The sequence below is a fragment of the Oncorhynchus masou genome, chromosome 12 (genome assembly GCF_036934945.1).
Source record: "Oncorhynchus masou masou isolate Uvic2021 chromosome 12, UVic_Omas_1.1, whole genome shotgun sequence".
In the NCBI taxonomy this organism is placed as follows: Eukaryota; Metazoa; Chordata; class Actinopteri; order Salmoniformes; family Salmonidae; genus Oncorhynchus; species Oncorhynchus masou.
Window position 1 is genome coordinate 45021579 of NC_088223.1, and position 22593 is coordinate 45044171.

At 38.2% G+C, this 22593-nt stretch overlaps 13 pseudogenes; all 13 read left to right on the plus strand.

The window, feature by feature from the left end:
- The first annotated feature begins 2480 nt into the window (after positions 1 to 2480).
- LOC135551137 (5S ribosomal RNA) lies at positions 2481 to 2599 on the plus strand (annotated as a pseudogene).
- A 2537-nt stretch (positions 2600 to 5136) lies between these two features.
- LOC135551134 (5S ribosomal RNA) lies at positions 5137 to 5255 on the plus strand (annotated as a pseudogene).
- Positions 5256 to 8553: 3298 nt separating this feature from the next.
- LOC135551145 (5S ribosomal RNA) lies at positions 8554 to 8672 on the plus strand (annotated as a pseudogene).
- A 2430-nt stretch (positions 8673 to 11102) lies between these two features.
- On the plus strand, positions 11103 to 11221 carry LOC135551148 (5S ribosomal RNA; annotated as a pseudogene).
- Positions 11222 to 13286: 2065 nt separating this feature from the next.
- Positions 13287 to 13405, plus strand: LOC135551141 (5S ribosomal RNA; annotated as a pseudogene).
- A 597-nt stretch (positions 13406 to 14002) lies between these two features.
- On the plus strand, positions 14003 to 14121 carry LOC135551146 (5S ribosomal RNA; annotated as a pseudogene).
- A 1093-nt stretch (positions 14122 to 15214) lies between these two features.
- On the plus strand, positions 15215 to 15335 carry LOC135551129 (5S ribosomal RNA; annotated as a pseudogene).
- A 2079-nt stretch (positions 15336 to 17414) lies between these two features.
- Positions 17415 to 17533, plus strand: LOC135551138 (5S ribosomal RNA; annotated as a pseudogene).
- A 1869-nt stretch (positions 17534 to 19402) lies between these two features.
- LOC135551130 (5S ribosomal RNA) lies at positions 19403 to 19523 on the plus strand (annotated as a pseudogene).
- A 259-nt stretch (positions 19524 to 19782) lies between these two features.
- Positions 19783 to 19904, plus strand: LOC135551133 (5S ribosomal RNA; annotated as a pseudogene).
- A 452-nt stretch (positions 19905 to 20356) lies between these two features.
- Positions 20357 to 20475, plus strand: LOC135551149 (5S ribosomal RNA; annotated as a pseudogene).
- A 305-nt stretch (positions 20476 to 20780) lies between these two features.
- LOC135551139 (5S ribosomal RNA) lies at positions 20781 to 20902 on the plus strand (annotated as a pseudogene).
- Positions 20903 to 21378: 476 nt separating this feature from the next.
- On the plus strand, positions 21379 to 21498 carry LOC135551128 (5S ribosomal RNA; annotated as a pseudogene).
- The last annotated feature ends 1095 nt before the right edge of the window (positions 21499 to 22593 follow it).

The window sequence follows — 22593 nt, forward strand, 5'->3', positions numbered from 1 at the left end:
AACAATCTGTGCTACAAATTATGGCTACAGTATATGCAATTTCTTCCACTTTTTGAGTGACACAAAGATGCTTATCTAATGGTGAAAATGCAACAGCTGTTAATCAGACTCACTTTGACTGTAGCCATAATATGTAGCACAGATTGTTGGATGAAATACACACAAGCCTTGCTTACTTATTTCAAAGCGAGTGCACCAGGTGCTGTAAGCTTTTTTATCACTGCCTTGTGAAATTTCAACTCTTTGTCAGTTTTTTCCACAAGACTGAAATATGTGCCCTCGCTTTGAAATAAGTAAGCAAGGTTAGTTTGTATTTCATCCAACAATCTGTGCTACAAATTATGGCTACAGTATATGCAATTTCTTCCACTTTTTGAGTGACACAAAGATGCTTATCTAATGGTGAAAATGCAACAGCTGTTAATCAGAATGCAACAGCTGCTTTTTTATCACTGCCTTGTGAAATTTAACTCTCAGACTGAAATATGTGCCCTCGCTTTGAAACAAGGTTAGTTTGTATTTCATCCAACAATCTGTGCTACAAATTATGGCTACAGTATTGCAATTTCTTCCACTTTTTGAGTGACACAAAGATGCTTATCTAATGGTGAAAATGCAACAGCTGTTAATCAGACTCACTTTGACTGTAGCCATAATATGTGCACAGATGAAATACACAAGCCTTGCTTACTTATTTCAAAGCTTGGGAGTGCACCAGGTGCTGTAAGCTTTTTTATCACTGCCTTGTGAAATTTCAACTCTTTGTCAGTTTTTTCCCACAAGACTGAAATATGTGCCCTCGCTTTGAAATAAGTAAGCAAGGTTAGTTTGTATTCATCCAACAATCTGTGCTACAAATTATGGCTACAGTATATGCAATTTCTTCCACTTTTTGAGTGACACAAAGATGTTTATCTAATGGTGAAAATGCAACAGCTGTTAATCAGACTCACTTTGACTGTAGCCATAATATGTAGCACAGATTGTTGGATGAAATACACACTAGCCTTGCTTACTCTTTTATTTCAAAAGCTTTGAGTGCACATATTTCATTTTTTGTGCTACAAAAACTGATTTGCAATTTCTTCCACTTTTTGAGTGACACAAAGATGCTTATCTAATGGTGAAAATGCAACAGCTGTTAATCAGACTCACTTTGACTTTATATAGTGCACCAAGAGAAAGTTTCTTCTTCCACTTACGACCATACCAGCCTGAGTACTCCTGATCTCGTTGTTCTCAGAAGCTAAGCGGTCGGGCCTGGTTAGTATTAGGATTGTAAGACCACTTGGGAATACCAGGTGCTGTAAGCTTTTTTATCACTGCCTTGTGAAATTTCAACTCTTTGTCAGTTTTTTCCCACAAGACTGAAATATGTGCCCTCGCTTTGAAATAAGTAAGCAAGGTTAGTTTGTATTTCATCCAACAATCTGTGCTACAAATTATGGCTACAGTATATGCAATTTCTTCCACTTTTTGAGTGACACAAAGATGCTTATCTAATGGTGAAAATGCAACAGCTGTTAATCAGACTCACTTTGACTGTAGCCATAATATGTAGCCAGATTGTTGGATGAAATAAGCCTTTTCTATTTAGCACAGATTGTTGGATGAAAAACACACAAGCCTTGCTTATTTCTTATTTCTAAAAAATGCAACAGCTGTTAACCAGGTGCTGTAAGCTTTTTTATCACTACCTTGCTTTTTTATCACTGCCTTGTGAAATTTCAACTCTTTGTCAGTTTTTTCCCACAAGACTGAAATATGTGCCCTCGCTTTGAAATAAGTAAGCAAGGTTAGTTTGTATTTCATCCAACAATCTGTGCTACAAATTATGGCTACAGTATATGCAATTTCTTCCACTTTTTGAGTGATACAAAGATGCTTATCTAATGGTGAAAATGCAACAGCTGTTAATCAGACTCACTTTGACTGTAGCCATAATATGTAGCACAGATTGTTGCCTGATGAAATACACACAAGCCTTGCTTACTTATTTCAAAGCGAGTGCACCAGGTGCTGTAAGCTTTTTTATCACTGCCTTGTGAAATTTCAACTCTTTGTCAGTTTTTTCCCACAAGACTGAAATATGTGCCCTCGCTTTGAAATAAGTAAGCAAGGTTAGTTTGTATTCCATCCAACAATCTGTGCTACAAATTATGGCTACAGTATATGCAATTTCTTCCACTTTTTGAGTGACACAAAGATGTTTATCTAATGGTGAAAATGCAACAGCTGTTAATCAGACTCACTTTGACTGTAGCCATAATATGTAGCACAGATTGTTGGATGAAATACACACTAGCCTTGCTTACTTATTTCAAAGCGAGTGCACATATTTCAGTTTTGTGAGAAAAAACTGATTTGCAATTTCTTCCACTTTTTGAGTGACACAAAGATGCTTATCTAATGGTGAGAATGCAACAGCTGTTAATCAGACTCACTTTGACTTTATATAGTGCACCAAGAGAAAGTTTCTTGCTTACGACCATACCAGCCTGAGTACTCCTGATCTCGTTGTTCTCAGAAGCTAAGCAGGGTCGGGCCTGGTTAGTATTAGGATTGTAAGACCACTTGGGAATACCAGGTGCTGTAAGCTTTTTTATCACTGCCTTGTGAAATTTCAACTCTTTGTCAGTTTTTTCCCACAAGACTGAAATATGTGCCCTCGCTTTGAAATAAGTAAGCAAGGTTAGTTTGTATTTCATCCAACAATCTGTGCTACAAATTATGGCTACAGTATATGCAATTTCTTCCACTTTTTGAGTGACACAAAGATGCTTATCTAATGGTGAAAATGCAACAGCTGTTAATCAGACTCACTTTGACTTTATATAGTGCACCAAAGAAATGTACGACCACCAGCCTGAGTCCGCCTGTTGTTCTCAGAAGATAGCAGGGTCGGGCCTGGTTAGTATTCGGATTTAAGAAACCACTTGGGAATACCAGGTGCTGTAAGCTTTTTTATCACTGCCTTGTGAAATTTCAACTCTTTGTCAGTTTTTTCCCACAAGGCTGAAATATGTGCCCTCGCTTTGAAATAAGTAAGCAAGGTTAGTTTGTATTTCATCCAACAATCTGTGCTACAAATTATGGCTACAGTATATGCAATTTCTTCCACTTTTTGAGTGACACAAAGATGTTTATCTAATGGTGAAAATGCAACAGCTGTTAATCAGACTCACTTTGACTTTATATAGTGCACCAAGAGAAAGTTTCTTGCTTACGACCATACCAGCCTGAGTACGCCTGATCTCGTTTCTCAGAAGATAAGCAGGGTCGGGCCTGGTTAGTATTCGGATTGTAAGACCACTTGGGAATACCAGGTGCTGTAAGCTTTTTTATCACTGCCTTGTGAAATTTCAACTCTTTGTCAGTTTTTTCCCACAAGACTGAAATATGTGCCCTCGCTTTGAAATAAGTAAGCAAGGTTAGTTTGTATTTCATCCAACAATCTGTGCTACAAATTATGGCTACAGTATATGCAATTTCTTCCACTTTTTGAGTGACACAAAGATGCTTATCTAATGGTGAAAATGCAACAGCTGTTAATCAGACTCACTTTGACTTATCTAATGGTGAAAATGCAACAGCTGTTAATCAGACTCACTTTGACTTTATATAGTTTGTGCTACAAATTACCAATTGCAATTTCTTCCACTTTTTGAGTGATGCTTATCTAATGGTGAAAATGCAACAGCTGTTAATCAGACTCACTTTGACTTTATATAGTGCACCAAGAGAAACGACCATACCAGCCTGAGTCACTGCCTGATCTCGTTCTCAGAAGATAAGCAGGGTCGGGCCTGGTTAGTATTGGATTGTAAGACCACACTTGGGAATACCAGGTGCTGTAAGCTTTTTTATCACTGCCTTGTGAAATTTCAACTCTTTGTCAGTTTTTTCCCACAAGACTGAAATATGTGCCCTCGCTTTGAAATAAGTAAGCAAGGTTAGTTTGTATTTCATCCAACAATCTGTGCTACAAATTATGGCTACAGTATATGCAATTTCTTCCACTTTTTGAGTGACACAAAGATGCTTATCTAATGGTGAAAATGCAACAGCTGTTAATCAGACTCACTTTGACTGTAGCCATAATATATAGTGCACCAAGAGAAAACTGATTTGCAATTTCTTCCACTTTTTGAGTGATACAAAGATGCTTATCTAATGGTGAAAATGCAACAGCTGTTAATCAGACTTTGACTTTATATAGTGCACCAAGAGAAAGTTTCTTGAGACCATACCAGCCTGAGCCTGATCTCGTTGTTCTCAGAAGATAAGCAGGGTCGGGCCTGGTTAGTATTCGGATTGTAAGACCACTTGGGAATACCAGGTGCTGTAAGCTTTTTTATCACTGCCTTGTGAAATTTCAACTCTTTGTCAGTTTTTTCCCACAAGACTGAAATATGTGCCCTCGCTTTGAAATAAGTAAGCAAGGTTAGTTTGTATTTCATCCAACAATCTGTGCTACAAATTATGGCTACAGTATATGCAATTTCTTCCACTTTTTGAGTGACACAAAGATGCTTATCTAATGGTGAAAATGCAACAGCTGTTAATCAGACTCACTTTGACTGTAGCCATAATATGTAGCACAGATTGTTGGATGAAATACACACAAGCCTTGCTTACTTATTTCAAAGCGAGTGCACCAGGTGCTGTAAGCTTTTTTATCACTGCCTTGTGAAATTTCAACTCTTTGTCAGTTTTTTCCCACAAGACTGAAATATGTGCCCTCGCTTTGAAATAAGTAAGCAAGGTTAGTTTGTATTCCATCCAACAATCTGTGCTACAAATTATGGCTACAGTATATGCAATTTCTTCCACTTTTTGAGTGACACAAAGATGTTTATCTAATGGTGAAAATGCAACAGCTGTTAATCAGACTCACTTTGACTGTAGCCATAATATGTAGCACAGATTGTTGGATGAAATACACACTAGAAATACACACTAGCCTTGCTTATTTATTTCAAAGTGAGTGCACATATTTCAGTTTTGTGAAAAAACTGATTTGCAATTTCTTCCACTTTTTGAGTGACACAAAGATGCTTATCTAATGGTGAAAATGCAACAGCTGTTAATCAGACTCACTTTGACTTTATATAGTGCACCAAGAGAAAGTTTCTTGCTTACGACCATACCAGCCTGAGTACGCCTGATCTCGTTGTTCTCAGAAGCTAAGCAGGGTCGGGCCTGGTTAGTATTAGGATTGTAAGACCACTTGGGAATACCAGGTGCTGTAAGCTTTTTTATCACTGCCTTGTGAAATTTCAACTCTTTGTCAGTTTTTTCCCACAAGACTGAAATATGTGCCCTCGCTTTGAAATAAGTAAGCAAGGTTAGTTTGTATTTCATCCAACAATCTGTGCTACAAATTATGGCTACAGTATATGCAATTTCTTCCACTTTTTGAGTGACACAAAGATGCTTATCTAATGGTGAAAATGCAACAGCTGTTAATCAGACACTTTCACTTTGACTTTATATAGTGCTTACCAAGAGAAAGTTTCTTTGTCAGTTTTTTACTGACCATCACCAGCCTGAGTCCACTTTTTGAGTGACACAAAGATGCTTATCTGATCTCAGACTCACTTTTCTCAGAAGATAAGCAGGGTCGGGCCTGGTTAGTATTCGGATTGTAAGACCACTTGGGAATACCAGGTGCTGTAAGCTTTTTTATCACTGCCTTGTGAAATTTCAACTCTTTTTAGTTTTTTCACTGCCTTGTGAAATTTCAACTCTTTGTCAGTTTTTTCCCACAAGACTGAAATATGTGCCCTCGCTTTGAAATAAGTAAGCAAGGTTAGTTTGTATTTCATCCAACAATCTGTGCTACAAATTATGGCTACAGTATATGCAATTTCTTCCACTTTTTGAGTGACACAAAGATGCTTATCTAATGGTGAAAATGCAACAGCTGTTAATCAGACTCACTTTGACTGTAGCCATAATATGTAGCACAGATTGTTGGATGAAATACACACAAGCCTTGCTTACTTATTTCAAAGCGAGTGCACCAGGTGCTGTAAGCTTTTTTATCACTGCCTTTGTGAAATTTCAACTCTTTGTCAGTTTTTTCCACAAGACTGAAATATGTGCCCTCGCTTTGAAATAAGTAAGCAAGGTTAGTTTGTATTTCATCCAACAATCTGTGCTACAAATTATGGCTACAGTATATGCAATTTCTTCCACTTTTTGAGTGACACAAAGATGCTTATCTAATGGTGAAAATGCAACAGCTGTTAATCAGACTCACTTTGACTAATAGCACCAGAATATGTAGCACAGATTGTTGATGTTCTCAGAAGATACACAAGCCTTGCTTACTTATTTAAAAGCTTGGGAATGCACCAGGTGCTGTAAGCTTTTTTATCACTGCCTTGTGAAATTTCAACTCTTTGTCAGTTTTTTCCCACAAGACTGAAATATGTGCCCTCGCTTTGAAATAAGTAAGCAAGGTTAGTTTGTATTTCATCCAACAATCTGTGCTACAAATTATGGCTACAGTATATGCAATTTCTTCCACTTTTTGAGTGACACAAAGATGCTTATCTAATGGTGAAAATGCAACAGCTGTTAATCAGACTCACTTTGACTTTATATAGTGCACCAGATTGAGATGAAGTTTCACACAAACGACCACTTACCGGAAAGCCTGAGTACCAGGTGCCTGATCTTTTTCTCAGAAATTTAAGCAGGGTCGGGCCTGGTTAGTATTCGGATTGTAAGACCACTTGGGAATACCAGGTGCTGTAAGCTTTTTATCACTGCCTTGTGAAATTTCAACTCTTTGTCAGTTTTTTCCCACAAGACTGAAATATGTGTTAATCCCTCGCTTTGAAATAAGTAAGCAAGGTTAGTTTGTATTTCATCCTTGTGAAATTTCAATCTGTGCTACAAATTATGGCTACAGTATTTCATCCAATATGCAATTTCTTCCACTTTTTGAGTGACACAAAGATGCTTATCTAATGGTGAAAATGCAACAGCTGTTAATCAGACTCACTTTGACTTTATATAGTGCACCAAGAGAAAGTTTCTTGCTTACGACCATACACAGCCTGAGTCCGCCTGATCTGATCTGTTGTTCTCAGAAGATAAGCAGGGTCGGGCCTGGTTGGTTTATTCGGATTGTAAGACCACTTGGGAATACCAGGTGCTGTAAGCTTTTTTATCACTGCCTTGTGAAATTTCAACTCTTTGTCAGTTTTTTCCCACAAGACTGAAATATGTGCCCTCGCTTTGAAATAAGTAAGCAAGGTTAGTTTGTATTTCATCCAACAATCTGTGCTACAAATTATGGCTACAGTATATGCAATTTCTTCCACTTTTTGAGTGACACAAAGATGCTTATCTAATGGTGAAAATGCAACAGCTGTTAATCAGACTCACTTTGACTTTATATAGTGCACCAAGAGAAAGTTTGTTGGATTACGACCATACCAGCCTGAGTCCGCCTGATCTCGTTCTCAGAAGATAAGCAGGGTCGGGCCTGGTTAGTATTCGGATTGTAAGACCACTTGGGAATACCAGGTGCTGTAAGCTTTTTATCACTGCCTTGTGAAATTTCAACTCTTTGTCAGTTTTTTCCCACAAGACTGAAATATGTGCCCTCTTTGCAGTTTTTTTGAATGTGCCCTCGCTTTGAATGTGCCCTCGCTTTGAAATAAGTAAGCAAGGTTAGTTTGTATTTCATCCAACAATCTGTGCTACAAATTATGGCTACAGTATATGCAATTTCTTCCACTTTTTGAGTGACACAAAGATGCTTATCTAATGGTGAAAATGCAACAGCTGTTAATCAGACTCACTTTGACTGTAGCCATAATATGTAGCACAGATTGTTGGATGAAATAACACAAGCCTTGCTTACTTATTTCAAACTTGAGTGCACCAGGTGCTGTAAGCTTTTTTATCACTGCCTTGTGAAATTTCAACTCTTTGTCAGTTTTTTCCCACAAGGCTGAAATATGTGCCCTCGCTTTGAAATAAGTAAGCAAGGTTAGTTTGTATTTCATCCAACAATCTGTGCTACAAATTATGGCTACAGTATATGCAATTTCTTCCACTTTTTGAGTGACACAAAGATGCTTATCTAATGGTGAAAATGCAACAGCTGTTAATCAGACTCACTTTGACTGTAGCCATAATATGTAGCACAGATTGTTGGATGAAAACACAAGCCTTGCTTACTTATTTCAAAGCGAGTGCACCAGGTGCTGTAAGCTTTTTTATCACTGCCTTGTGAAATTTCAACTCTTTGTCAGTTTTTTCCCACAAGACTGAAATATGTGCTTTGAAATAAGTAAGCAAGGTTAGTTTGTATTTCATCCAACAATCTGTGCTACAAATAAGTAATTTCTTCCACTTTTTGAGTGTTATTTTTATCTTTCATCCAACAATCTGTGCTACAAATTATCTACAGTATATGCAATTTCTTCCACTTTTTGAGTGACACAAAGATGCTTATCTAATGGTGAAAATGCAACAGCTGTTAATCAGACTCACTTTGACTTTATATAGTGCACCAAGAGAAAGTTTCTTGCTTACGACCATACCAGCCTGAGTACGCCTGATCTCGTTGTTCTCAGAAGATAAGCAGGGTCGGGCCTGGTTAGTATTCGGATTGTAAGACCACTTGGGAATACCAGGTGCTGTAAGCTTTTTTATCACTGCCTTGTGAAATTTCAACTCTTTGTCAGTTTTTTCCCACAAGACTGAAATATGTGCCTCGCTTTGAAATAAGTAAGCAAGGTTAGTTTGTATTTCATCCAACAATCTGTGCTACAAATTATGGCTACAGTATATGCAATTTCTTCCACTTTTTGAGTGACACAAAGATGCTTATCTAATGGTGAAAATGCAACAGCTGTTAATCAGACTCACTTTGACTTAGCCATAATATGTAGCACAGATTGTTGGATGAAATCACACGTTGTTCTCAGAAGCCAGGGTCGGGCCTGGTTGTATTACTTATTTCTTGGGAGTGCACCAGGTGCTGTAAGCTTTTTTATCACTGCCTTGTGAAATTTCAACTCTTTGTCAGTTTTTTCCACAAGACTGAAATATGTGCCCTCGCTTTGAAATAAGTAAGCAAGGTGAGTTTGTATTCCATCCAACAATCTGTGCTACAAATTATGGCTACAGTATATGCAATTTCTTCCACTTTTTGAGTGACACAAAGATGCTTATCTAATGGTGAGAATGCAACAGCTGTTAATCAGACTCACTTTGACTGTAGCCATAATATGTAGCACAGATTGTTGGATGAAATACACACAAGCCTTGCTTACTTATTTCAAAGCTTTTTGAGTGAGTGCACCAGGTGCTGTAAGCTTTTTTATCACTGCCTACCAGGTGCTGTAAGCTTTTTTGTGAAATTTCAACTCTTTGTCAGTTTTTTCCCACAAGACTGAAATATGTGCCCTCGCTTTGAAATAAGTAAGCAAGGTTAGTTTTTTTCATCCAACAATCTGTGCTGAAATTATGCTACAGTATATGCAATTTCTTCCACTTTTTGAGTGAAATAATGTTATCTAATGGTTGCAACAGCTGTTAATGACTCATTTCATCCAACAATCTGTGCTACAAATTATGGCTACAGTATTGCAATTTCTTCCACTTTTTGAGTGACACAAAGATGCTTATCTAATGGTGAAAATGCAACAGCTGTTAATCAGACTCACTTTGACTTTATATAGTGCACCAAGAGAAAGTTTCTTGCTTACGACCATACCAGCCTGAGTACGCCTGATCTCGTTGTTCTCAGATAAGCAGGGTCGGGCCTGGTTAGTATTAGGATTGTAAGACCACTTGGGAATACCAGGTGCTGTAAGCTTTTTATCACTGCCTTGTGAAATTTCAACTCTTTGTCAGTTTTTTCCCACACGACTGAAATATGTGCCCTCGCTTTGAAATAAGTAAGCAAGGTTAGTTTGTATTTCATCCAACAATCTGTGCTACAAATTATGGCTACAGTATATGCAATTTCTTCCACTTTTTGAGTGACACAAAGATGCTTATCTAATGGTGAAAATGCAACAGCTGTTAATCAGACTCACTTTGACTGTAGCCATAATATGTAGCACAGATTGTTGGATGAAATACACACAAGCCTTGCTTACTTATTTCAAAGCTAAGCAGGGTGCCACCAGATTGTGCTGGGTACCAGGTGCTGTAAGCTTTTTTATCACTGCCTTGTGAAATTTCAACTCTTTGTCAGTTTTTTCCCACAAGACTGAAATATGTGCCCTCGCTTTGAAATAAGTAAGCAAGGTTAGTTTGTATTTCATCCAACAATCTGTGCTACAAATTATGGCTACAGTATATGCAATTTCTTCCACTTTTTGAGTGACACAAAGATGCTTATCTAATGGTGAAAATGCAACAGCTGTTAATCAGACTCACTTTGACTGTCATAATATGTAGCACAGATTGTTGGATGAAATACACACAAGCCTTGCTTACTTATTTCAAAGCGAGTGCACCAGGTGCTGTAAGCTTTTTTATCACTGCCTTGTGAAATTTCAACTCTTTGTCAGTTTTTTCCACAAGACTGAAATATGTGCCTCGCTTTGAAAAAGTAAGCAAGGTTAGTTTGTATTTCATCCAACTGATCTGTGCTCAGAAATAAGCAGGGTCGGGCCTGGTTAGTATTGGATTGTAAGACCACTGGGAATACCAGGTGCTGTAAGCTTTTTTATCACTGCCTTGTGAAATTTCAACTCTTTGTCAGTTTTTTCCCACAAGACTGAAATATGTGCCCTCGCTTTGAAATAAGTAAGCAAGGTTAGTTTGTATTTCATCCAACAATCTGTGCTACAAATTATGGCTACAGTATATGCAATTTCTTCCACTTTTTGAGTGACACAAAGATGTTTATCTAATGGTGAAAATGCAACAGCTGTTAATCAGACTCACTTTGACTGTTTGAGTTTTTCATCCAACAATCTGTGCTACAAATTATGGCTACAGTATATGCAATTTCTTCCACTTTTTGAGTGACACAAAGATGTTTATCTAATGGTGAAAATGCAACAGCTGTTAATCAGACTCACTTTGACTTTATATAGTGCACCAAGAGAAAGTTTCTTACTTACGACCATACCAGCCTGAGTACTCCTGATCTCGTTGTTCTCAGAAGCTAAGCAGGGTCGGGCCTGGTTAGTATTAGGATTGTAAGACCACTTGGGAATACCAGGTGCTGTAAGCTTTTTTATCACTGCCTTGTGAAATTTCAACTCTTTGTCATTTTTTTCCCACAAGACTGAAATATGTGCCCTCGCTTTGAAATAAGTAAGCAAGGTTAGTTTGTATTTCATCCAACAATCTGTGCTACAAATTATGGCTACAGTATATGCAATTTCTTCCACTTATTTTGAGTGACACAAACTCATGCTTATCTAATGGTGAAATGCAACAGCTGTTAATCAGACTCACTTTGACTGTAGCCATAATATGTAGCACAGATTGTTGGATGAAATACACACAAGCCTTGCTTACTTATTTCAAAGCTGTTAATCAGAGTGCACCAGGTGCTGTAATACCAGGTGCTGTTTTTATCACTGCCTTGTGAAATTTCAACTCTTTGTCAGTTTTTTCCCACAAGACTGAAATATGTGCCCTCGCTTTGAAATAAGTAAGCAAGGTTAGTTTGTATTTCATCCAACAATCTGTGCTACAAATTATGGCTACAGTATATGCAATTTCTTCCACTTTTTGAGTGACACAAAGATGCTTATCTAATGGTGAAAATGCAACAGCTGTTAATCAGACTCACTTTTTGACTGTAGCCATAATATGTAGCACAGATTGTTGGATGAAATACACACAAGCCTTGCTTACTTATTTCAAAGCGAGTGCAGCCAGGTGCTCAGAAGTAAGCAAGCCTGGTTTTTAGGATTGTCACTGAATACCAGGTGCTGTAAGCTTTTTTATCACTGCCTTGTGAAATTTCAACTCTTTGTCAGTTTTTTCCCACAAGACTGAAATATGTGCCCTCGCTTTGAAATAAGTAAGCAAGGTTAGTTTGTATTTCATCCAACAATCTGTGCTACAAATTATGGCTACAGTATATGCAATTTCTTCCACTTTTTGAGTGACAAAGATGTTTATCAAAATGCTTATCTAATGGTGATTGTTGGAAAATGCAACAGCTGTTAATCAGACTCACTTTGACTTTATATAGTGCACCTAATGGTGAAAAGAACAGCTGTTAATCAGACTCACTTTGACTTTATATAGTGCACCAGTTTCTTGCTTACGACCACCAGCCTGAGTCCGCCTGATCTTGTTCTCAGAAGATAAGCAGGGTCGGGCCTGGTTAGTATTCGGATTGTAAGACCACTTGGGAATACCAGGTGCTGTAAGCTTTTTTATCACTGCCTTGTGAAATTTCAACTCTTTGTCAGTTTTTCCCACAAGACTGAAATATGTGCCCTCGCTTTGAAATAAGTAAGCAAGGTTAGTTTGTATTTCATCCAACAATCTGTGCTACAAATTATGGCTACAGTATATGCAATTTCTTCCACTTTTTGAGTGACACAAAGATGCTTATCTAATGGTGAAAATGCAACAGCTGTTAATCAGACTCACTTTGACTGTAGCCATAATATGTAGCACAGATTGTTGGATGAAATACACACAAGCCTTGCTTACTTATTTCAAAGCGAGTGCACCAGGTGCTGTAAGCTTTTTTATCACTGCCTTGTGAAATTTCAACTCTTTGTCAGTTTTTTCCCACAAGACTGAAATATGTGCCCTCGCTTTGAAATAAGTAAGCAAGGTTAGTTTGTATTTCATCCAACAATCTGTGCTACAAATTATGGCTACAGTATATGCAATTTCTTCCACTTTTTGAGTGACACAAAGATGCTTATCTAATGGTGAAAATGCAAAGCTGTTAATCAGACTCACTTTGACTGTAGCCATAATATGTAGCACAGATTGTTGGATGAAATACACACAAGCCTTGCTTACTTATTTCAAAGCGAGTGCACCAGGTGCTGTAAGCTTTTTTATCACTGCCTTGTGAAATTTCAACTCTTTGTCAGTTTTTTCCCACAAGACTGAAATATGTGCCCTCGCTTTGAAATAAGTAAGCAAGGTTAGTTTGTATTTCATCCAACAATCTGTGCTACAAATTATGGCTACAGTATATGCAATTTCTTCCACTTTTTGAGTGACACAAAGATGCTTATCTGTGTGATGGTGAAAATGCAACAGCTGTTAATCAGACTCACTTTGACTTTATATAGTGCACCAAGAGAAAGTTTCTTGCTTACGACCATACCAGCCTGAGTACGCCTGATCTCGTTGTTCTCAGAAGATAAGCAGGGTCGGGCCTGGTTAGTATTAGGATTGTAAGACCACTTGGGAATACCAGGTGCTGTAAGCTTTTTTATCAGCTTTTTTATCATGCTGCCTTGTGAAATTTCAACTCTTTGTCAGTTTTTTCCCACAAGACTGAAATATGTGCCCTCGCTTTGAAATAAGTAAGCAAGGTTAGTTTGTATTTCATCCAACAATCTGTGCTACAAATTATGGCTACAGTATATGCAATTTCTTCCACTTTTTGAGTGACACAAAGATGCTTATCTAATGGTGAAAATGCAACAGCTGTTAATCAGACTCACTTTGACTGTAGCCATAATATGTAGCACAGATTGTTGGATGAAATACACACAAGCCTTGCTTACTTATTTCAAAGCGAGTGCACCAGGTGCTGTAAGCTTTTTTATCACTGCCTTGTGAAATTTCAACTCTTTGTCAGTTTTTTCCCACAAGACTGAAATATGTGCCCTCGCTTTGAAATAAGTAAGCAAGGTTAGTTTGTATTTCATCCAACAATCTGTGCTACAAATTATGGCTACAGTATATGCAATTTCTTCCACTTTTTGAGTGACACAAAGATGCTTATCTAATGGGTGAGAATGCAACAGCTGTTAATCAGACTCACTTTGACTTTATATAGTGCACCAAGAGAAAGTTTCTTGCTTACGACCATACCAGCCTGAGTACGCCTGATCTCGTTGTTCTCAGAAGATAAGCAGGGTCGGGCCTGGTTAGTATTCGGATTGTAAGACCACTTGGGAATACCAGGTGCTGTAAGCTTTTTTATCACTGCCTTGTGAAATTTCAACTCTTTGTCAGTTTTTTCCCACAAGACTGAAATATGTGCCCTCGCTTTGAAATAAGTAAGCAAGGTTAGTTTGTATTTCATCCAACAATCTGTGCTACAAATTATGGCTACAGTATATGCAATTTCTTCCACTTTTTGAGTGACACAAAGATGCTTATCTAATGGTGAAAATGCAACAGCTGTTAATCAGACTCACTTTGACTGTAGCCATAATATGTAGCACAGATTGTTTGATGAAATGAAAACAACACTGTTAATCAGACTCACTTTGACTGTAGCCATAATTAGCCTTGCTTACTTATTTCAAAGTGAGTGCACCAGGTGCTTATTTCAAAGCAGATAGCAATTTCTTCCACTTTTTGAGACACAAAGATGCTTATCTAATGGTGAAAATGCAACCTGTTAATCAGACTCACTTTGACTGTAGCCATATATGTAGCACAGAACAGGTGCTTATTTGAATACCAGGTGCTGTAAGCTTTTTTATCACTGCCTTGTGAAATTTCAACTCTTTGTCAGTTTTTTCCACAAGACTGAAATATGTGCCCTCGCTTTGAAATAAGTAAGCAAGGTTAGTTTGTATTTCATCCAACAATCTGTGCTACAAATTATGGCTACAGTATATGCAATTTCTTCCACTTTTTGAGTGACACAAAGATGCTTATCTAATGGTGAAAATGCAACAGCTGTTAATCAGACTCACTTTGACTGTAGCCATAATATGTAGCACAGATTGTTGGATGAAATACACACAAGCCTTGCTTACTTATTTCAAACGAGGGAATACCAGGTGCTGTAAGCTTTTTTATCACTGCCTTGTGAAATTTCAACTCTTTGTCAGTTTTTTCCCACAAGACTGAAATATGTGCCCTCGCTTTGAAATAAGTAAGCAAGGTTAGTTTGTATTTCATCCAACAATCTGTGCTACAAATTATGGCTACAGTATATGCAATTTCTTCCACTTTTTGAGTGACACAAAGATGCTTATCTAATGGTGGTGAAAATGCAACAGCTGTTAATCAGACTCACTTTGACTTTATATAGTGCACCAAGAGAAAGTTTCTTGCTTACGACCATACCAGCCTGAGTCCGCCTGATCTCGTTCTGTTCTCAGAAGATAAGCAGGGTCGGGCCTGGTTAGTATTAGGATTGTAAGACCACTTGGGAATACCAGGTGCTGTAAGCTTTTTTATCACTGCCTTGTGAAATTTCAACTCTTTGTCAGTTTTTTCCCACAAGACTGAAATATGTGCCCTCGCTTTGAAATAAGTAAGCAAGGTTAGTTTGTATTTCATCCAACAATCTGTGCTACAAATTATGGCTACAGTATATGCAATTTCTTCCACTTTTTGAGTGACACAAAGATGCTTATCTAATGGTGAAAATGCAACAGCTGTTAATCAGACTTTCACTTTGACTGTAGCCATAATATGTAGCACAGATTGTTGGATGAAATACTTTTTGACACAAGCCAGCTGTTAATGCTTACTTATTTCAAAGCGAGTGCACCAGGTGCTGTAAGCTTTTTTATCACTGCCTTGTGAAATTTCAACTCTTTGTCAGTTTTTTCCCACAAGACTGAAATATGTGCCCTCGCTTTGAAATAAGTAAGCAAGGTTAGTTTGTATTTCATCCAACAATCTGTGCTACAAATTATGGCTACAGTATATGCAATTTCTTCCACTTTTTGAGTGACACAAATATGCTTATCTAATGGTGAGAATGCAACAGCTGTTAATCAGACTCACTTTGACTGTAGCCATAATATGTAGCACAGATTGTTGGATGAAATACACACAAGCCTTGCTTACTTATTTTGCACCAGGTGCTGTAAGGAATACCAGGTGCTTTTTATCACTGCCTTGTGAAATTTCAACTCTTTGTCAGTTTTTTCCCACAAGACTGAAATATGTGCCCTCGCTTTGAAATAAGTAAGCAAGGTTAGTTTGTATTTCATCCAACAATCTGTGCTACAAATTATGGCTACAGTATATGCAATTTCTTCCACTTTTTGAGTGACACAAAGATGCTTATCTAATGGTGAGAATGCAACAGCTGTTAATCAGACTCACTTTGACTTTATATAGTGCACCAAGAGAAAGTTTCTTGCTTACGACCATACCAGCCTGAGTCCGCCTGATCTCGTTCTCAGAAGATAAGCAGGGTCGGGCCTGGTTAGTATTAGGATTGTAAGACCACTTGGGAATACCAGGTGCTGTAAGCTTTTTTATCACTGCCTTGTGAAATTTCAACTCTTTGTCAGTTTTTTCCCACAAGACTGAAATATGTGCCCTCGCTTTGAAATAAGTAAGCAAGGTTAGTTTGTATTTCATCCAACAATCTGTGCTACAAATTATGGCTACAGTATATGCAATTTCTTCCACTTTTTGAGTGACACAAAGATGCTTATCTAATGGTGAAAATGCAACAGCTGTTAATCAGACTCACTTTGACTGTAGCCATAATATGTAGCACAGATTGTTGGATGAAATACACACAAGCCTTGCTTACTTAGATGCTTATCTAAGCAGTGAAAATGCGGGCCTGCTTACTTTGACTTTATATAGTGCACCAAGAGAAAGTTTTTACTACTTCAAAGTGCACCAGGTGCTGTAAGCTTTTTTATCACTGCCTTGTGAAATTTCAACTCTTTGTCAGTTTGCACCAGGTGCTGTAAGCAATTTTTTTTATCACTGCCTTGTGAAATTTCAACTCTTTGTCAGTTTTTTCCACAAGACTGAAATATGTGCCCTCGCTTTGAAATAAGTAAGCAAGGTTAGTTTGTATTTCATCCAACAATCTGTGCTACAAATTATGGCTACAGTATATGCAATTTCTTCCACTTTTTGAGTGACACAAAGATGCTTATCTAATGGTGAAAATGCAACAGCTGTTAATCAGACTCACTTTGACTGTAGCCATAATATGTAGCACAGATTGTTGGATGAAATACACACAAGCCTTGCTTACTTATTTCAAAGCGAGTGCACCAGGTGCTGTAAGCTTTTTTATCACTGCCTTGTGAAATTTCAACTCTTTGTCAGTTTTTTCCCACAAGACTGAAATATGTGCCCTCGCTTTGAAATAAGTAAGCAAGGTTAGTTTGTATTTCATCCAACAATCTGTGCTACAAATTATGGCTACAGTATATGCAATTTCTTCCACTTTTTGAGTGACACAAAGATGCTTATCTAATGGTGAAAATGCAACAGCTGTTAATCAGACTCACTTTGACTTTATATAGTGCACCAAGAGAAAGTTTCTTGCTTACGACCATACCAGCCTGAGTACTCCTGATCTCGTTGTTCTCAGAAGCTAAGCAGGGTCGGGCCTGGTTAGTATTAGGATTGTAAGACCACTTGGGAATACCAGGTGCTGTAAGCTTTTTATCACTGCCTTGTGAAATTTCAACTCTTTGTCAGTTTTTTCCCACAAGACTGAAATATGTGCCCTCGCTTTGAAATAAGTAAGCAAGGTTAGTTTGTATTTCATCCAACAATCTGTGCTACAAATTATGGCTACAGTATATGCAATTTCTTCCACTTTTTGAGTGACACAAAGATGCTTATCTAATGGTGAAAATGCAACAGCTGTTAATCAGACTCACTTTGACTTTGACTGTAGCCATAATATGTAGCACAGATTGTTGGATGAAATACACACAAGCCTTTTCAAAGCTGAGTGGAATCACCAGGTGCTGTAAGCTACCAGGTGCTGTTTTTATCACTGCCTTGTGAAATTTCAACTCTTTGTCAGTTTTTTCCCACAAGACTGAAATATGTGCCCTCGCTTTGAAATAAGTAAGCAAGGTTAGTTTGTATTTCATCCAACAATCTGTGCTACAAATTATGGCTACAGTATATGCAATTTCTTCCACTTTTTGAGTGACACAAAGATGCTTATCTAATGGTGAAAATGCAACAGCTGTTAATCAGACTCACTTTGACTGTAGCCATAATATGTAGCACAGATTGTTGGATGAAATACACACAAGCCTTGCTTACTTATTTCAAAGCGAGTGCACCAGGTGCTGTAAGCTTTTTTATCACTGCCTTGTGAAATTTCAACTCTTTGTCAGTTTTTTCCCACAAGACTGAAATATGTGCCCTCGCTTTGAAATAAGTAAGCAAGGTTAGTTTGTATTTCATCCAACAATCTGTGCTACAAATTATGCTACAGTATATGCAATTTCTTCCACTTTTTGAGTGACACAAAGATGCTTATCTAATGGTGAAAATGCAACAGCTGTTAATCAGACTCACTTTGACTTTATATAGTGCACCAAGAGAAAGTTTCTTTGTCAGTTTTTTACGACCATACCAGCCTGAGTACATCCAACCTGATCTCGTTGCAATTTCTTCCACTTTTTGAACACTAATCATGGTGGGCCTGTTTCAGACTACTTTGACTTTATGGATTGTAAGACCACTTGGGAATACCAGGTGCTGTAAGCTTTTTTATCACTGCCTTGTGAAATTTCAACTCTTTGTCAGTTTTTTCCCACAAGACTGAAATATGTGCCCTCGCTTTGAAATAAGTAAGCAAGGTTAGTTTGTATTTCATCCAACAATCTGTGCTACAAATTATGGCTACAGTATATGCAATTTCTTCCACTTTTTGAGTGACACAAAGATGCTTATCTAATGGTGAAAATGCAACAGCTGTTAATCAGACTCACTTTGACTTTATATAGTGCACCAAGAGAAAGTTGCTTATCTAATGGTGAGAATGCAACAGCTGTTAATCAGACTCACTTTGACTTTATATAGTGCACCAAGAGAAAGTTTCTACTTACGACCATACCAGCCTGAGTCCGCCTGATCTCGTTCTCAGAAGATAAGCAGGGTCGGGCCTGGTTAGTATTCGGATTGTAAGACCACTTGGGAATACCAGGTGCTGTCAACTCTTTGTCAGTTTTTTTTTGTCACTGCCTTGTGGAATTTCAACTCTTTGTCAGTATTTTTTCCCACAAGATCTGAAATATGTGACTCACCTCGCCTTTGAAATAAGTAAGCAAGGTTAGTTTGTATTTCATCCAAACTGAAATATGTGTGCTTTGAAATAAGTAACAAATTTCATCCAACAATCTGTGCTACAAATTATGGCTACAGTATATGCAATTTCTTCCACTTTTTGAGTGACACAAAGATGCTTATCTAATGGTGAAAATGCAACAGCTGTTAATCAGACTCACTTTGACTTTATATAGTGCACCAAGAGAAAGTTTTGTGAAATTTCAACTCTTTGTCAGTTTTTTACGACCATACCAGCCTGAGTACGCCTGATCTCGTCCTGTTCTCAGAAGCTAAGCAGGGTCGGGCCTGGTTAGTATTAGGATTGTAAGACCACTTGGGAATACCAGGTGCTGTAAGCTTTTTACACTGCCTTGTGAAATTTCAACTCTTTGTCAGTTTTTTCCCACAAGACTGAAATATGTGCCCTCGCTTTGAAATAAGTAAGCAAGGTTAGTTTGTATTTCATCCAACAATCTGTGCTACAAATTATGGCTACAGTATATGCAATTTCTTCCACTTTTTGAGTGACACAAAGATGCTTATCTAATGGTGAAAATGCAACAGCTGTTAATCAGACTCACTTTGACTTTATATATATGCACCAGAGAGAAAGTTTTTACTTACGACCACATACCGGCCTGAGTACGCCTGATCTCGTTTGATCTCAGAAGATAAGCAGGGTCGGGCCTGGTTAGTACTTGGATTGTAAGACCACTTGGGAATACCAGGTGCTGTAAGCTTTTTTATCACTGCCTTGTGAAATTTCAACTCTTTGTCAGTTTTTTCCCACAAGACTGAAATATGTCCCCTCACTTTGAAATAAGTAAGCAAGGTTAGTTTGTATTTCATCCAACAATATGTGCTACAAATTATGGCTACAGTATATGCAATTTCTTCCACTTTTTGAGTGACACAAAGATGTTTATCTAATGGTGAAAATGCAACAGCTGTTAATCAGACTCACTTTGACTGTAGCCATAATATGTAGCACAGATTGTTGGATGAAATACACACTAGCCTTGCTTACTTATTTCAAAGCGAGTGCACATATTTCAGTTTTGTGAGAAAAAACTGATTTGCAATTTCTTCCACTTTTTGAGTGATACAAAGATGCTTATCTAATGGTGAAAATGCAACAGCTGTTAATCAGACTCACTTTGACTTTATATAGTGCACCAAGAGAAAGTTTCTTACTTACGACCATACCAGCCTGAGTACTCCTGATCTCGTTGTTCTCAGAAGCTAAGCAGGGTCGGGCCTGGTTAGTATTAGGATTGTAAGACCACTTGGGAATACCAGGTGCTGTAAGCTTCCACTTTTTATCACTGCCTTGTGAAATTTCAACTCTTTGTCAGTTTTTTCCCACAAGACTGCCTTGTGAAATTTCAACTCTTTGTGCTCCCACAATGACTGAAATATGTGCCCTCGCTTTGAAATAAGTAAGCAAGGTTAGTTTGTATTCCATCCAACAATCTGTGCTACAAATTATGGCTACAGTATATGCAATTTCTTCCACTTTTTGAGTGACACAAAGATGTTTATCTAATGGTGAAAATGCAACAGCTGTTAATCAGACTCACTTTGACTTTATATAGAGCACCAAGAGAAAGTTTCTTGCTTACGACCATACCAGCCTGAGTACACCTGATCTCGTAATGTTCTCAGAAGATAAGCAGGGTCGGGCCTGGTTAGTATTCAGGATTGTAAGACCACTTGGGAATACCAGGTGCTGTAAGCTTTTTATCACTGCCTTGTGAAATTTCAACTCTTTGTCAGTTTTTTCCCACAAGACTGAAATATGTGCCCTCGCTTTGAAATAAGTAAGCAAGGTTAGTTTGTATTCCATCCAACAATCTGTGCTACAAATTATGGCTACAGTATATGCAATTTCTTCCACTTTTTGAGTGACACAAAGATCTAATGATCAACATCTAATGGTGAAAATGCAACAGCTGTTAATCAGACTCACTTTGACTGTAGCCATAATATGTAGCACAGATTGTTGGATGAAATACACACTAGCCTTGCTTACTTATTTCAAAGAAATTTCAACTCTTTGAGTGCACATATTTCAGTCAGTTTTGTGAGAAAAAACTGATTTGCAATTTCTTCCACTTTTTGAGTGACACAAAGATGCTTATCTAATGGTGAAAATGCAACAGCTGTTAATCAGACTCACTTTGACTTTATTAGTGCACCAAGAGAAAGTTTCTTGCTTACGACCATACCAGCCTGAGTACGCCTGATCTCGTCTGTTCTCAGAAGCTAAGCAGGGTCGGGCCTGGTTAGTATTAGGATTGTAAGACCACTTGGGAATACCAGGTGCTGTAAGCTTTTTTATCACTGCCTTGTGAAATTTCAACTCTTTGTCAGTTTTTTCCCACAAGACTGAAATATGTGCCCTCGCTTTGAAATAAGTAAGCAAGGTTAGTTTGTATTTCATCCAACAATCTGTGCTACAAATTATGGCTACAGTATATTTAATTTCTTCCACTTTTTGAGTGACACAAAGATGCTTATCTAATGGTGAGAATGCAACAGCTGTTAATCAGACTCACTTTGACATCTCCTTTACACACCCCTCATCCACCTCCCCTTTCTTAAAAAAAATCCTTATAAAAATGCTGCACTGTTTCTAATATCTCTACATAATCATTGCCAACTTCACCCTATACATTTTCAATCTTTCTAATATACACTGCTCAAAAAAATAAAGGGAACACTAAAATAACACATCCTAGATCTGAATGAAATACTCTTATTAAATACTTTTTAAATCACACATTTGATTTCCATTGATAATTTGTGTATCAACCCACGGAGGTCTGGATTTGGAGTCTCACTCAAAATTAAAGTGGAAAACCATGACCTCCCTACAACGCCTGGGCATGCTCCTGATGAGATGGCGGATGGTCTTCTGGGGAGTTAAACCTGGACTGAAGCATCCGCCAACTCCTGGACAGTCTGTGGTGCAACGTGACGTTGGTGGATGGAGCGAGACATGATGTCCCAGATGTGCTCAATTGGATTCAGGTCTGGGGAACGGGCGGGCCAGTCCATAGCATCAATGCCTTCCTCTTGCAGGAACTGCTGACACACTCCAGCCACATGAGGTCGAGCATTGTCTTGCATGAGGAGGAACCCAGGGCCAACCGCACCAGCATATGGTCTCACAAGGGGTCTGGGGATCTTCTCGGTACCTAATGGCAGTCAGGCTACCTCTGGCGAGCACATGGAGAGCTGTGCGGCCCCCCCAAAGAAATGCCACACCACACCATGTCTGACCCACTGCCAAACCGGTCATGCTGGAGGATGTTGCAGGCAGCAGAACGTTCTCCATGGCGTCTCCAGACTCTGTCACGTCTGTCACGTGCTCAATGTGAACCTGCTTTCATCTGTGAAGAGCACAGGGCGCCAGTGGCGAATTTG